At 32.0% G+C, this 15,334-nt stretch overlaps 2 non-coding genes across 2 annotated transcripts; both read right to left on the bottom strand.

Moving 5' to 3' along the window:
* Positions 1–4,269: 4,269 nt before the first annotated feature.
* LOC124933253 lies at positions 4,270–4,430 on the bottom strand. Its single transcript, XR_007098950.1, has one exon. It is a non-coding gene; the product is annotated as a U1 spliceosomal RNA (small nuclear RNA).
* Positions 4,431–8,344: 3,914 nt separating this feature from the next.
* LOC124933245 lies at positions 8,345–8,504 on the bottom strand. Its single transcript, XR_007098942.1, has one exon. It is a non-coding gene; the product is annotated as a U1 spliceosomal RNA (small nuclear RNA).
* Positions 8,505–15,334: the final 6,830 nt, after the last annotated feature.

Here is a 15,334-nt window from a genome sequence, read left to right on the forward strand (position 1 = left end):
GTTTATTGGTTGTTGCACGAGGTAATAAATGTTGTTCCTTATACAAGAAAATTTTGAAAATTTTCTATGATGCACCATATTTTGTCGTGATTGAGTAATCATCTGAGTTGTGGCACAAGAGACTAGGTCATATTAGTGAGAAGGGGATGAATGTTTTGATCAAAAAGAATGAGTTGTCGAATCTCAAGGAAGCTCATCTTGAAAATTGTGAGCATTGCTTGAAAGGTAAGTAGAACAGAGTCTCCTTCAGTAAGTCCAAAGTGGAGCTGAAAAAGAATGTCATTAAACTAGTTCATACAGTGTTTGTGGTCCTATGAAGATTAAATCCATAGGTGGTGCTTCTTATTTTGTAACCTTCATAGACAATGCATTTAGGAGGTTTGGGCATATGCTATAAATTCTAAGGATAAGGTTGTAGCAAGGTTTGAGTCTTTCACAAGCTGGTTAAAAAAGAGACGGGGAGGAAATTGATGAGGGTTCGGTTAGATAATCGGGGAGAGTAAATAGATTCATTTAATGATTATTATAAAGAGCAGGGTATTCAACATGAACAGATTGTACCCAATACTCCACAACAAAATGGAGTGGTTGAGAGGATGAATAGAACAATGTTAGAACGGAGGAGTATGCTCTCCCATACCAAGTTGGCTAAGCATTTCTAGGCTGAAGCCATGAGTACTACAGTGTATGTGATCAACCGTTCTCCCTCCAAGTCATTGAATAATTAGTGTGCAGAAAACGTCTCATCAAGTAAAGATGTTAATTATGACTATTTACGTGTTTTAGTTGTAGAGATTTGGTGCATGGTCCAAAAGATGATAGGTCTAAGCTAGATGCAAAAACTAGTCAATGCATATTTTTGGGTTATGGTGATGAAAAGTGGGGATACAAGTGTTATGACCCAATTGACAAGAAGGTTTTGATAAGCTGAGATGTGGTATTCCTTGACGAACAGACTATTGAGAATTTTGAAGATGGTGAAAAGCTTCATGTATACATACGTGATCCTTTAGTCTTAAGTTGTCTCATGATGTTGAGGAGACAAGGCCACATGTATATTCAACTCAGATAGTTATGATGATGTTCCTCAGGGTCAAGATGTAGGCCATGAAAATGATACAGAGACTGATCTTTGTGATAATATTGAGGCTGATTTTAAAGATCAACAAGAAGATGGAAATCAACAAAATCAACAAACAGAGGTATTTAGGAGGTCTACTAAGGAGACCCTGCTACAGAGTATGTCCTTATAAATGATTGTGGGGAGTCTATATGCTATAAGGAGGCTCTTGAGGTTACTCATAAGGAAGAATGGCTAGCTGTCATTATTGAAGAGATGAAGTCATTGTTGAAAAATGGCACATATGAACTGGTTGAAAGACCAAATAACAGAAAAGTATTACAAAATAAATGGGTGTACAAGAACAAGCAAGAAGGTGATGATAGCAATTCAAGATACAAGGCTAGGTTGGTTGCCAAAGATTTTGGCCAGAGGCATTAAATCAATTATGATGAGATTTTCTCACTAGTAGTGAAGATGACTTCCATCCGGGTGGTGTTTTTTCAGAGTATTTTTTTACCTTTAAAGGAGAAGTTGTATCATGAGGAGATTTAAGAAAGTGTATTACTCAATGGAATGGAGTTGTTTTATGCTTCATTGATAGTTTGTTACTTTGGAATAGGTTACTGACACGTTATAGAGATGTTTTTTGGCTAGCATTATGTTTATAAAGTATTTGTTAATTTGTTGGTCAGTCAAGTGCTACAAATCAAGATGACTACAATTGAGACAATAATTTGGTCTAAAATGATAAACCAAGAAGAGAAATTACTTTTGAAGCTAACATTTCTAGACATAAAAAGGATAAAGAATCAGATAAAGGAAATGTGTGCGTGTTATTTTGTGAATAAACTTTTTTTAAGAGTTTAGTGTGTGTTTGATAGGGAGGATATACAAATGTCAATACTTGTATTGTTATAAGCAAAAATGAGTTTGGTTTCAACAATAAAACTTAGAGGAGTTGGGAATATCGGTTAAGGTGATGATAAGGCGGTGGAAGGAATTGCAACGGTGGATGACTTGATGATTGATGAATTAGGTTCTGGCAGGAGCGTCACGATGATGAATGTACAAACCATCGTGACTGATATGGTGAGTTGAATGGTATAATCTACAGGCAATGGAAACTGACGATTAGTGATCTATTAGTTTCAGATAATTTGAATAATTTGAATACTGACGATTAGTGATCTATTAGTTTCAGATAATTTGAATAAATCAATTGAAGATGAAAGTGTTAGACCTGAGAGTACAAAAGAAACTAATTGAAAAAAGACTCCACTAAAATTGAAAAGTTTAAAATAAGAAGTGTACACATATGATTGAGATATTTGTTCCATAACATTCTGATTCATATGTAGTTCTTTCATTTGGAGGTACTAAAAGATAAAACAAATTTCATTATACAAATTTGTGCAAATATCTCAAAACAATACGGTGAAAACTCAATCATAAAGACAATATAATTCAGAGTATGACATGTTTTTCATAAATTATACATAATAGAACCAAACTAAAAATACATCAAATTAACATTTAATCCATCAATATAAGAATTGGATCATCCATCACATTCAATAACGAACACAAAAACAACAACTCAGAGCTCAAAATTCAGTATATTCCAGGATATTAACAAACTACAATATATTATGAGTCATCTTCCTTGTCACGCTACAATGAAGGTGATAAATATTATATAATAAAATGGCTGAAATAGACTGTCTTATTGAAAATGCCAATTCAATCTCATTTTCTCATCTAGCATGGATATGTACAAGATTCTCATTTGAAATGGATTCAAACTTAGTCCAGCCCAGATCATGATACAACTAAAAAAAAAAGAATTTGCAATTTGTCTGGCCAAATCCTCCTGATCTATATAGAAAAATGTTTCCAAGTTCCTGCTTTTATTGATGTTTCTTGAAGGCAGTTCAGGATCCGTGTAGGCAATTCGATCAGCACAACATTTTATCTACATCGAGAATTAATATAACTGGAAAAATCACAAAGACTTGGGTCATACCGATGGAAATGTAAAGATTGCAAACAAAATCAGAGGAAAGCAAATATTTGCTGCTTATATCGTCATTCCAATGTATCTAGAAGGTGGCTCTACTAATAGAGCTACGCAAAGAATTGGTAGGTTCAAATTCCAAATTCCATTGACAGTAGCTATAGTTATTAGTTAATGTTTTATACTAAATACACGTTACTTATGTTATGCAGAATAAAACAATGCAAATGATGTATGATGTAATTTACAAGGCTTTACAAGAGATAGGGGTTGACAATCAGTATGAGCCTCAAGACTACTTGAATTTCCTCTGCCTCCGCAATCGAGAAACACACGAAATCGGCGATGTTTCAATGTAGGAAAAAACGTACCAAAAACAGTCCTCAAGTAAATCACTCTTCCCTTTTCCCCATCAATAAGTAACTTCTCAATGTTGAGCATATTCTATACTAAATTTTGGTTTATGATTTATGTTCACTCGAAAGGAATGATAGTCTACGAAGAGTATGTGATATTGGGATCCACCAACATAAAACAGCGTTCATTAGAAGGGTCAAGAGATACTGAAATTGCAAAGGGTGCATATCAACCTCAGTTCACTTGGGCAAGGAAAGGATTTAAACCGTTTGGCCAGGTAAGACTTCACACTAAACCGTTAGGTCAATTCCTGGTTGTGAAACGTTTCCAGACGGGGGTGGGAATATTTTGGGTACTTTCATTCCCATTCAAGAAAACCTTACTCTTTGATCCATTCCTAAACCATTACATTTTCATTGATTTTGTACAGAATACCGCATAAATTTCTAGGGTTTATTGGAGTTTTTCTCAGTTTTGTGCATTCATTTGTTCATATACTGCAACAATAGCATGGTATTCCTTCAAAGGATATTCATATTCTAAAAAATTAATCATTCTTACTGCTACAAAATTGTCAAACCTCATGGAGACATAAAATGCAATGAACAGTCATGAGCATCACATCATGTTGAAGGATGATTAAAAGCAAAACAAATAAAACCTAGAACGGTACATATACAAAAACCCTAACTGATATAAACCCAAAACAATCCATGAATATGATAAGACAGAACAACTTATGAATAGAAGCAAATTTAACCTGATGAGAGAAGCAGACTTCCAAGGAAATAATTAATAAAGCCTAAGAATGAACATGAAATTCAAACTAAGATTGAAAAGGGCCGCGCGGACGCAGGCCCCCACTGACACAAATTATGACACAGGCTCATACCATAAGGCTGACCTTAGAAATAAGCATCAACAAAGTGCAATGATGACCGCAGATCTAGACTATGGGTCTTATTGATCACCCATCAATCCTGTCCAGGTAAGTAATTGATACGGACCATGTTTGCTTAATTTTATAGTTGCTTTTCAATCATACTTATACCTTTAATTTTCGATGTGGGACAAAACTAACACAATACAATAAGTTGAAATTTATTTTAGAAGTGTTAACTATTCTAATTAGTACACAATTTTTCAATTTTAATATAACTGTTGTATAAATAAAAATTAATAATAATTTTAATGCATTATAATTTCATTTACTTTTATATAAAGTTTATAACTTATGTTAATAAATTTGGAATAAGAAAAGTTTTAAAAATTTTGTTTGTACTAAACTTATAAACGATGAAGGAATTCAAAAGGAGTGTAAGAACGTTCATTACTCAATGGAATGGAGTTGTTTTATGCTTCATTGTCAGTTTGTTACTTTGGAATAGGTTATTGAGGTTTTAAATATGTTGTTTGTTTAGCATTATGTTTATAAAGTCTTTGTTAATTTGTTACAAAGTCCTTGACACGACGCTGTAGTAGTTGTCATAAACTCCGCCTCATATGAAGATAAAGTAACAATTCGTTGTTTCTGAGAATGTTAAGTGATCAAATTCCCGTTAAGATAAAACACTATCCCTCCGATGCTTTTTCTATCGTCTGTGTCACTAGTTAGGTCGTTGTTAGTAAAACCAATGAGTTCTTCAACTTCTCGTCTTTTTCTTAACTAAATCTCATAGCACATTATTCTCTTCACATAATGAATAATGTATTTTACTGTTTGTTGGTGTAGAGTGGTAGGTTGCTCAATGTATCGACTCACTAAGAGATATCAGGTCGAGTGTGCGTCAAGTACATGAGACACCCGATGATATGCCTATACTCTTTCAGATCCACTAAACTTTCTTCCACATCCTTTCCGAGCTGCAACTTTATTTCTATCGGATATTTGCTCGAGTTGCAATTCTCCATTGCAAACTGTTTCAACACCTTCTTCGCATAAGTTGTCTGCTTCACCTTGATGCTATCTTTTTCTGGTCCACCTCGATAACAAGATAGTACGAAAGTAACCTGAGATCACTCATCTTTAACTCCTCAACACCCTTGACGCTTAATCCTGTCACGATCAAGTCGTCGATGTATACGCCAACAATGAGTACTTATTCTTCATGGTTTCTCGTGTACACAACCTGCTTTTGAGAATATTTTACGAAACCGAGACTCCTCATTCTCTTGTTGAGATAAGTGTTCCCCGCACTTGGTGCTTGACGTAGTCCGTAGAGAGTCTTGTATAACTTGTACACATTGTGCTCTTTATTCTTGATGATAAAGCCTTCAGGTTGAGAGACATAGACTTTTCTTCAATGTCACCATTGAGAGATGATGATTTGATATACAAGTGGTCAATCTCCCATCAACGGTAAGCTGCGATGGCAAGAATTAGTCTGACTGTGTCAAGTTTCGTCATCAGTGCAAAGGTCTCCTCAAAATCAACACCTTGCTTCTGCAGATAGTCTTTCGCTATCAATCTTGCTTTTTTCTTGAGGATGTTGCTTTCGCTGTCTCTTTTTAACTTGAAAACACAATTTAACTCAATGGTTTTGTGACCGGGTGGTAAGTCGATGAACTCTCATGTTTTGTTCTTCCTAATGGACTTGAACTCTTTCTTCATGGCCTCATACCATTACTTTTTTACTATCGCCTCGTGATATATATGTTGTTGGCTCGCCGGTGGTGAGCAACAACAATTCATCACAATCTATCTCTACTAGTGGTGTTTTCGCATAGACATCTCGTAGGATTCCAAACTCCACGAGTTTATTGTTGTCATTACACCACTCCCACTTCTTCTCTTACTCGAACACGACATCTTTACTCACACAGGTTTTCCTACATGCTGGATCAAGAAACATGCGTGCTTTGCCTACGTCTTCGAACTTCACATTTCCGGTAATTTTCTTGTCAAGTTCATTAAGTTTCTCTCAATGGTCTGTCATATGGTTGCTTGCTCCATTATCAATGTTCCACACATCGGTGTGATTACACTCATCGCTTTGGTTCCTCCATGAACGATTTTTGCACGAACTCTTCAAGGTTGATCTCCTCGTCTTTGGAAAAATCATTTGTCACCTAGGGAGGATATACAAATGTCAAAACTTGTATTGTTGTAAGCAAAGATGGGTTTGGTTTCGACAATAAGAAATTAGAGGATTGGGAAAGATTGCTTAAGGTGATGATAAGGTGGTGGAATGAATTGCAATAGTGGATGACTTGATGATGAATGAATTCAGAGTTAGAAAATTTTCTTCAAATACTTATTGAACAAAATCATATTAGCTACTTGAATGATGAGGAATTATACAGTACTATTGTATAGTAAGGGTTTTTAGTTCAACTTGAAACTATCCGCATTGCAATATCAAATGAAACCAAGTTCATTGAAACCTAGTCATCATCAATTGTGATCATTCAACAATAAACCTAGTTTGGAAGCTTTATGAATTTTATTCATGTAACTTCTGGGGTGTGTTTGTTTTTCCTCATTAAAGAAAAATGAGATTCCAAGGCTTTAATATTGTTGATGACACATCTAACCTTATATTTTATTCATTAATGTTATTTAAATAAAATAAAAGTTATTAAAAAATAGATTATTATTAATAACTTTAACAAATATGAGAGTTACTATTGAAATGGGTATAAATAAACGAAATACATTTGTGTCCGATAAAGAAATAAGTAAATTTGTTGGATAAAAGAATATACCAGGCTGGAAATCCTATCTGAAAAACATAATATATAAACTCAAATATTATATGTATATACTTAACGTGACTCCCTCTTTAATTGTCAACCCCAAACTCTTCACATTTGTGCACATATTCTCAAGGGTGAGAACATATTAAGAGTGATCTAATAGGAAGTATGTGTTCCACTTTATTCTTATTATTCAAAGTTGCACTTAAATCCATATAGTAAAAAAATGGAGTCACAATTTAAGCTAAAACTAATTTTCCAAAACCGAATTCTTGAATTAAAAGTTGGTTGATGGTTGAATACTTAATGTGATTTATGTTGTAGCTTTAAATAAGTTATATTTTTCATGTTGGTTCAATACAAATCGTCGCTTAAGATATTCAATTTGTCGCGCGATACCCATATTCATAGTCGTTCAACCAAAGTGATTTGTTGTTGTTTGTAATTTGGGTTAGCTTGTTTATAATTGCATGTCTAAGTTTTTAGAAATAAGAAATTATTTCATTAATTCATCATTTTGTGAATGTCCAAATTTATTAGGAAAAGAACTTTACAAAAGTTGTTCAACGCAAGTTATTACCAACCCTAGTTGATTCTCTGATATGAACTCCATCAGAAGTATGGGTTTAAGCAATTAAAAGTAATGTATTATGCAGATTCAACCGAAACAATAGAACCAGTGTTCATTAGAAGGGTCGAGAGATACTGAAATTGCAATGGGTGCATATCAACCTCAATTCACTTGGGCGAGGAAAGGATCTAAACCGTTTGGCCAGGTAAAACTTCACACATCTAAGAATCAATGTGATGAATAAGCCGAATCAATCATGTTTCTGAAAAACAATTCTCTCTATAGCCTGCATTACGTTCAATCAAACTAACCCTAAATTTTGTTGTGAATCAATGTTCAGATATATGATTACATAATGTCGCTATGGGCAGAGCACACTGGAGTCTAGGAGGACTGTTTCGATTTAACTGAGATGACAGGAAACCTGATTGGAATGACAAAGTTAGGTCAGGATCCTGATAGCGATAACTCAATCAACCGAAATAGTACAACTCTATGAATATGCAACAATACATGCAGGCGGATAACTTAATCAATAGAAGCAGATTTCACTTCCAAGGCAACAAAGAGATATTCATATCATACTAAGATAATAGAGGAAGAAGATGTGCATCAATAGATTGAGAGATTTGAACTAAAATTGAAAGGGGCCGCGCGAACGCAGGCCCCACTGGCACAAATTATGACACAGGCTCAACCCATAAGGCTGACCTTAGAAATACACATCATCAAAGTGCAATGATGACTGTAGATCTAGACCATGGGCCTTCTTGATCACCCATTGATCCTGTCCAGGTAAGTAGTTGTAGTGGACCATGTGTGCTTCATTTTATAGTTTCTTTTCAATTTCACTTATAATTTTCTATTTCGATGTGGGACAAAAATCAACATAATACAATCACTAACACAGACTCAGGTCTTGTATCCGAGTTAGCATTTATTTGAACAGCCTTAGCTATTCCACTTAGTACAATCTAAATATACCTTTTAATGAATTTCTCACAAACTTCTTGATATAAAAATTAAGTTCCATAATCAGATCTCTTCATTATTCCCACATTTATTTAGTTGTAAGGCAATAAAATTTACATAGTCATAAATAATTTTCATACATTTAAAAAATTCCATACCAAATTTTAATTTCAAAAGGGTTTGAGAAACTGTTTTTTTTAAATCAAATTAAACACCTTATAACTTAATAATAATATCTAATGATAATTATTATCCATTAAGATATGAATCCAACCTCATAAAAAAAATACAAATTATTTTTATATCTTTTTAAACCAAACTCCATCTAAACAGAGATCAAACTTTATATTAAATATTAATCATTAACAAACAAAAATTTACATTGAACATATTAAAACACAAAGTTCTCATATTCTCTGTTTCTTGACTTCTCCTTGTTTTCTCTCATTCTCTTGTGCTTCATCGATCAACACTTCACTTCTCCGTTCATTGACATTCTACAAATCTCTATTAGGATTGCACAGACGTTGAACCTTTTGAAGGATAACATTGCAACAGTCTTCGATAACTCTGTCCCATATCAAACGCATATGTATTATTCCGGATTAAATAACCTGACAAAAGATTAAAAAGAAGAAAATGTTATAAGATTTTTGAAAAGAAAATTAATTTACATTAATCAAATTATAACTATTGTACCTTAACCATGACATCTATGCACAGTCAAGAAGATACATTGCCTGCAATTTCAAAATTAATTAAAGATTGAGAAAACTCGGTAAAGATGTTATATTTATATTGATAAAACATAAAAATTAAAGAATAATAAATACCACTAAATAAACACAATTTTTTTGTGTTGTGTGAGATGCTATGCATTGCAACAGTGCAACTACATTACATATTCAGTTGGATAGAGTTTGGTAAGACCGGGTGGTGACAAACCACAGTACATGGCTAAAATTTTCTATACAAAAATGATTTTGTTGTGAGAAATCTTAATCAAAGAGTTATCCTAAAACTGTAAAAAATAAAAATAAAAATAATTACCTGCAACACAACACCAAACTCAAATCCTATTTGAAGGTGGATCAAGCAAGTTATCCTATATATCCCATCGTAAACATAAAACGTAACAGATCTACTTACATTACATTTGAATCGAATGACTTCGATTTCCACACCGTATTGAAAATTTGTTTGAATCTTCATCACCCAACCGATACAAATAATCACATTACCAGAATCTTTATCGTCTTTGTATCTGATACTTTTCGAAACAAGGTTTCGAAGAAGACTAAATTTGAAAGGAAATGATAGAATGAAAGATAAAAAAACTTAGATAGGGAAATCAAAATATGTAGGTTTCTTGTGAGACCTTGTTCACGTTTTATAAGTCCGTTTGTGTATAAAATACACTTTGAGTCCTTAAATTACAATGAACTTTTAAATTTATGCCAATTTAACACTAACCTCAAACTTAGAATAAAAAATATACAAAACCATATTATTTGATGTGGATGGAGGATACATGCCGTTAGAGAGTTGATTTTATTGGCATATTTATCCAACTTTTATTTTTTTTTAACATTTAAAAAAAAGATATATATTATTTTAACATTAAAATTAATAAAAATAACTTCATTGAATTGGTTAATTAATTTACTTAAAAGACTCAAACCTTAATAAACATTTTATTTATTATTATTATTTTTTCACGACCCTCTATGTTATCAAACTAAAAATTATTATTTAAGTTGAAATTCATTTTAATCAAGTTAAATTATCTTAGGTTGAAAATAAATTTGTTGGGTGAGCTAATGGGTTCTGAATTCTTTGAACAATGACATCAGAATGACTTGTTCCTTTTTTTATTTATCAATATTTTCTCTTTTTCTATATCTATTTGTTCTTAATTTTGTATAATAATCATGATTTTATTGAAAAGTCATTAAAATAAAAAATTGAAAATAAATTTATTTTGTTTGTTATAAAATTATTTGTTATGCTCAATTATTAAAATCAAATTGTATTTAGATGATGAACAGATTAAAGTGTGTTTTCTTTTGTGTAATTTGATTAATTGTTTTTTAATCATGATTCATATAAAATTTTATAACATTTTGATTCTTGTAATGGGTAATAATTTTTCTTCTTCTTTGATCATGGTCAAATAAAAAATATGATAAATATGTTCACTTTGTGTATTATAGGAGAAATAGTCTATTAATTGTTTGAAGGTTATTTTGTTTGTTATTATTATTATTATTTAACTTTAATTTGAAATAAAATCAAACATAAAGTAATAATTTAAGAAAAAGATAAATTTATTAATGGTCACATTTCTACTGACTTTTCATTTATAAAATAAAATCATTAAAAATATTTAATGGGTTTTCATTAAATACATTATGTTTTTAATATTTATAGATTTATAGTAAAAACACTTTTTGTTTAGAAATAATGAAAAAAAATGAGAAAAGCACTTCAATTAATGTCCTTTTAAAAAAAAGGTAAAAGCACTCTAATGTAAAAAACAACAGGTATATTATTAAATATTATAAATATCAATCTTTTAACAACATTAATATCCTAAATTATTTAGCCAGATTTAATACATCCAAATGATATTCTATTTTACTTTTAAGATTTTCAACAATAACTCATTTTACTTTTAAGATTTTCAACATCCCTTTTCAGATTGATTTAAATTGTTAAATATCAAATTAATATTAATATTAGAAGAAAGTGATTAGGTGAATATAAAAAAAAGTGATTTAGTTAGTTATTATTTAAGAGAAATAATTAATTAATAACTCAGTTAATTTTATCTATTATATTATATTATATTATATAAAAAGATGTCCTCAAAAATGAAAAAAAAACAACTAAAAAAAAGCACGTTAGTCCAGGAAAAAAACAAATTTCCTGAATTACGGTTAACAACAACGAAAATTATAGCCACAAAAAAACATTAAAAAATAAAACGTAAGTTTTTCTCGGACTAATTCTTGTTCCTTGGCCCAAATCAAAGCCGCATTCGAACACATTATCACATTCATTAATCCATAATGTCTTTCTTTTTTACCTTGCGCCACATCTTCCAATTTGAGCCATTAAGAAGGGAAATCCTTACATGTTCTTTGTTGATGTTCTTTGTTGTCAAGATCAAATTGACACAAATCCCTTTGAAGTTCGACCAAATCGAAAGCAAAAAGTTTGTCAAGTGTTGTTTCTAGTTTTGACGTTAAAAGTCTTTGATCCCTACTCCAAGTTTTGTTACGAGCCTACGAGATTTGAGATGTTGAAATTTCTAAAAAAAAAAAGATTAATTGATGGATCTACTTTACACACTGCACTCTACCCCCATTTCAGCAAGAGTGATGAAACTATTAACCATAAGCCATTTATTCTCTTCTCCCAAAGAAGGTTAGGAGTATTTTGAGAAACTTCATTTTGGGGAATCAATGATAAGGTGGAAAAAAAGTGAAGTGGGCACCGGTAAAAAAAGGGCCATTACCGAGAATTTATATTCTCGGTAATGGTCCTATATATGTCGGTATAGATATAATACCGAGAGTTTGGGTAACTCTCGACATTCGTTGGTATTGCCATTTTTGGTAAATCTAATTAGGTGTTTACCGAGAAATTTCATAAATCTCTCGGTTTAGATACTAGAGAAAAAAAACGAGAGTTATTTAAAAACTCTCGGTTTTTCCTTACAAGAAAATCCGAGAGTTATTTGAAAAACTCTCGGATTTTTCCTCGCAAGAAAAACCGAGAGTTATTTGAAAAACTCTCAATTTTTCCCTTCCAAGAAAAATCGAGAGTATTTCAAATAACTCTCGGGTTTTCTTGTAAGGGAAAAACTGAGAGTTTTTCAAATAACTCTCGGGTTTGAAAAACCGAGAGTTTTCCAAATAACTCTCGGTATTGCATCTATAAATGTCTCAAATAAGGTGATCATTTTGTGCGTAACCAAAACCTGTTCAGGCAAACCAATACATATACAATAATATTCATAAACCAAAAGATCATTATAATTCCAAAATTCTAAACCAAACTCAATCATCCAAACAACCAGTCATTAGTCGAACCAAAACATTTACAATTGTTCAAAAATTATAATGTATTAACTAGCTGGGGGGAGGGGTTGTCATTAAGAATTCAATTTGTTGTTCATATTTCTCCATTCTTTGCGTCATTTGCATCCTCTCCGCTTCCATTTGACTCTCCCTTAGCGATCTTTCTATATCTCTCTTTTCCATTTCACTAATCATTTCCGCTCTTTCTATATTCCTCATTTGAATTTCCTCCATTGTCAACGCCATGTGTCTCACATCCGCCTTTATCTATTCATTCTCCTCCAACAACCGATCAATGGATCGTTGAGAATTGTTGCTACTCCGACGATCCTCTTGTGTGGGTCGGACGCCAGATCCCATACCGATCATTATCCCATGCATTTGGCGTCCAAACACTTTCTTCGTCAAGTCGAAGTCAAAGATATTTGGTTCATTGCTTCTTACTTCCTCCATCTCTGCCTGCACATTTGAAATTAATTTTCATTTATATAAATAAGCTATATATAATTTTATTAAAGTCAATTAACTTACAATCTTCTCTTGCGCTCGTTCGTCTGGTATCGGGTTGGGGGTTTCTTTTGTAGCTTTTGGGGTACGGGTCCTCTTGAAAACTTCAACGATAGAGGGGGTTCGTCTTATTTTACCCGCCTGTTGAAATAAATGATTTATGAAATTAATAACATCAATAATAATCAATTCATTCACAAACTAAATCTAACATCAATAATAATCAAACCTAAAACTAACATCAATAATAATCAATTCATTCACAAACTTAAATCAAACCTAAATCTAACATCAATAATAATCAAACCTAAAACTAACATCAATAAAATCAATTCATTCACAAACTTAAATCAAACATAAATCTAACATCAATAATAATCAAACCTAAAACTAACATCAATATTAATCAATTCATTCACAAACTTAAATCAAACCTAAATCTAACAAAATCTAACATAAATCAAACATAAAAACTAACATCATTCAAACCTAAATCATAAATCTAACAAAATCTAACCTAAATCTAACATAAATCAAACATAAAACTACATCAATCAAACTTAAATCTAACAAAATCTAACTTAAATCAAACATAAAACTAATATCATTCAAACCTAAATCTAACATAAATCAAACTTAAATCCAAGAAACTGTAACATAAATCAAACCTAAATCTAACCATATAATATAAATATAATTAAACTAACCTAGAAGTTGAAGAGAAGAAGCACGACGGCAGGCAGATCGATGACGAGCTAGAGACGCGGCGACGGATAGATCGACGACGAGCTACAAGCGGCGGAAGGATCAATCGGCGACGTGAACGTGGGCGGCGTTGGGCGTGGGCAACATTGGGCGTGGGCGGCGTTTGTCGTTATCGGCGTGGATCGTCTTTCGGGTGAGCACGACTGTTGATCGGGAGAAGAGGAGAGGGAAGAAGCGGGCGATAGTGATCTAGAAAGGGAAATATGTTTTTTTAATTAAAAGGGGTTTTACCGAGAGTTTTAAGTATAACTCTCGGTTTTGACCCTTTCATATTTCCGAGAGTTTTAGGTATAACTCTCGGTTTTGACCCTTTCATATTTCCAAGAGTTTTAGGTATAACTCTCGGTTTTTACCCTTTCATATTTTCGAGAGTTTTAGGTATAACTATCGGTTTTGATTTTAATATTTCCGAGAGTTATGTATAACTCTCGGTTTTGGTTATTTTTTTCCGAGAGATATGAGTAAATCTCTCAGTTTTGATTGATCTCACACAAATTTTAATAAAAGAAAAACTGAGAGAATTGTGTATATCTCTCGGTTTTGACCTTAGATTTTTTAACTTAAAACATCAACACACACATTCATCTATTTAAAACACAACCTAATTATCATTAAACACATCCTTTTTATAATCAAAACCTCTACACATAATCTTATTATCATCAAACACAAACATATATTCCTTTATATAATCAAACACAATCATATACATTTATAAAATTAATCACAATCCATACACTTCAAAAATAACACATACTTTATTAGCTTAGTTAGGAGTTTAGACAAGCTATTTAAACACCAAGTAAATAAAATAAATGAAGAAAGCAAAAATAAAGAAGTCAAATACCGAGAGATATACCTATAACTCTCAGTATTACCATTCAAAACCGCAAGATATTTGAATATCTTTCGGTATTTCACCTTCTTCATTTTTTAATTTAATTGGTGTTTAACTTTCTAATTAGCTTGAACAATATTAATTTAACACATTTCATATTACACAATCCCCGCACATCTAATAACCAAACTCTACACACATCCTTAATATAATCAAACACAAACATACACTTATTTATATAATCATACACAATCATATACATTTATATAAGTAATCACAATCCCTACTCTTCACAAACAAACACACCTTTATTAGCTTAGTTAGGAGTTTAAACAAACTAATTAGAAAGTGAACACCAATTAAATAACAAATGGAGAAGTGAAATACCAAAAGGTTTCTAAATATCTTTCGGTTTGAGATGTCAAACCGAAAGATACTTAGAAATCTTTCGCAATTACCTCCTTCC

The sequence above is a fragment of the Impatiens glandulifera genome, chromosome 3 (genome assembly GCF_907164915.1).
Source record: "Impatiens glandulifera chromosome 3, dImpGla2.1, whole genome shotgun sequence".
Lineage (NCBI taxonomy): Eukaryota > Viridiplantae > Streptophyta > Magnoliopsida > Ericales > Balsaminaceae > Impatiens > Impatiens glandulifera.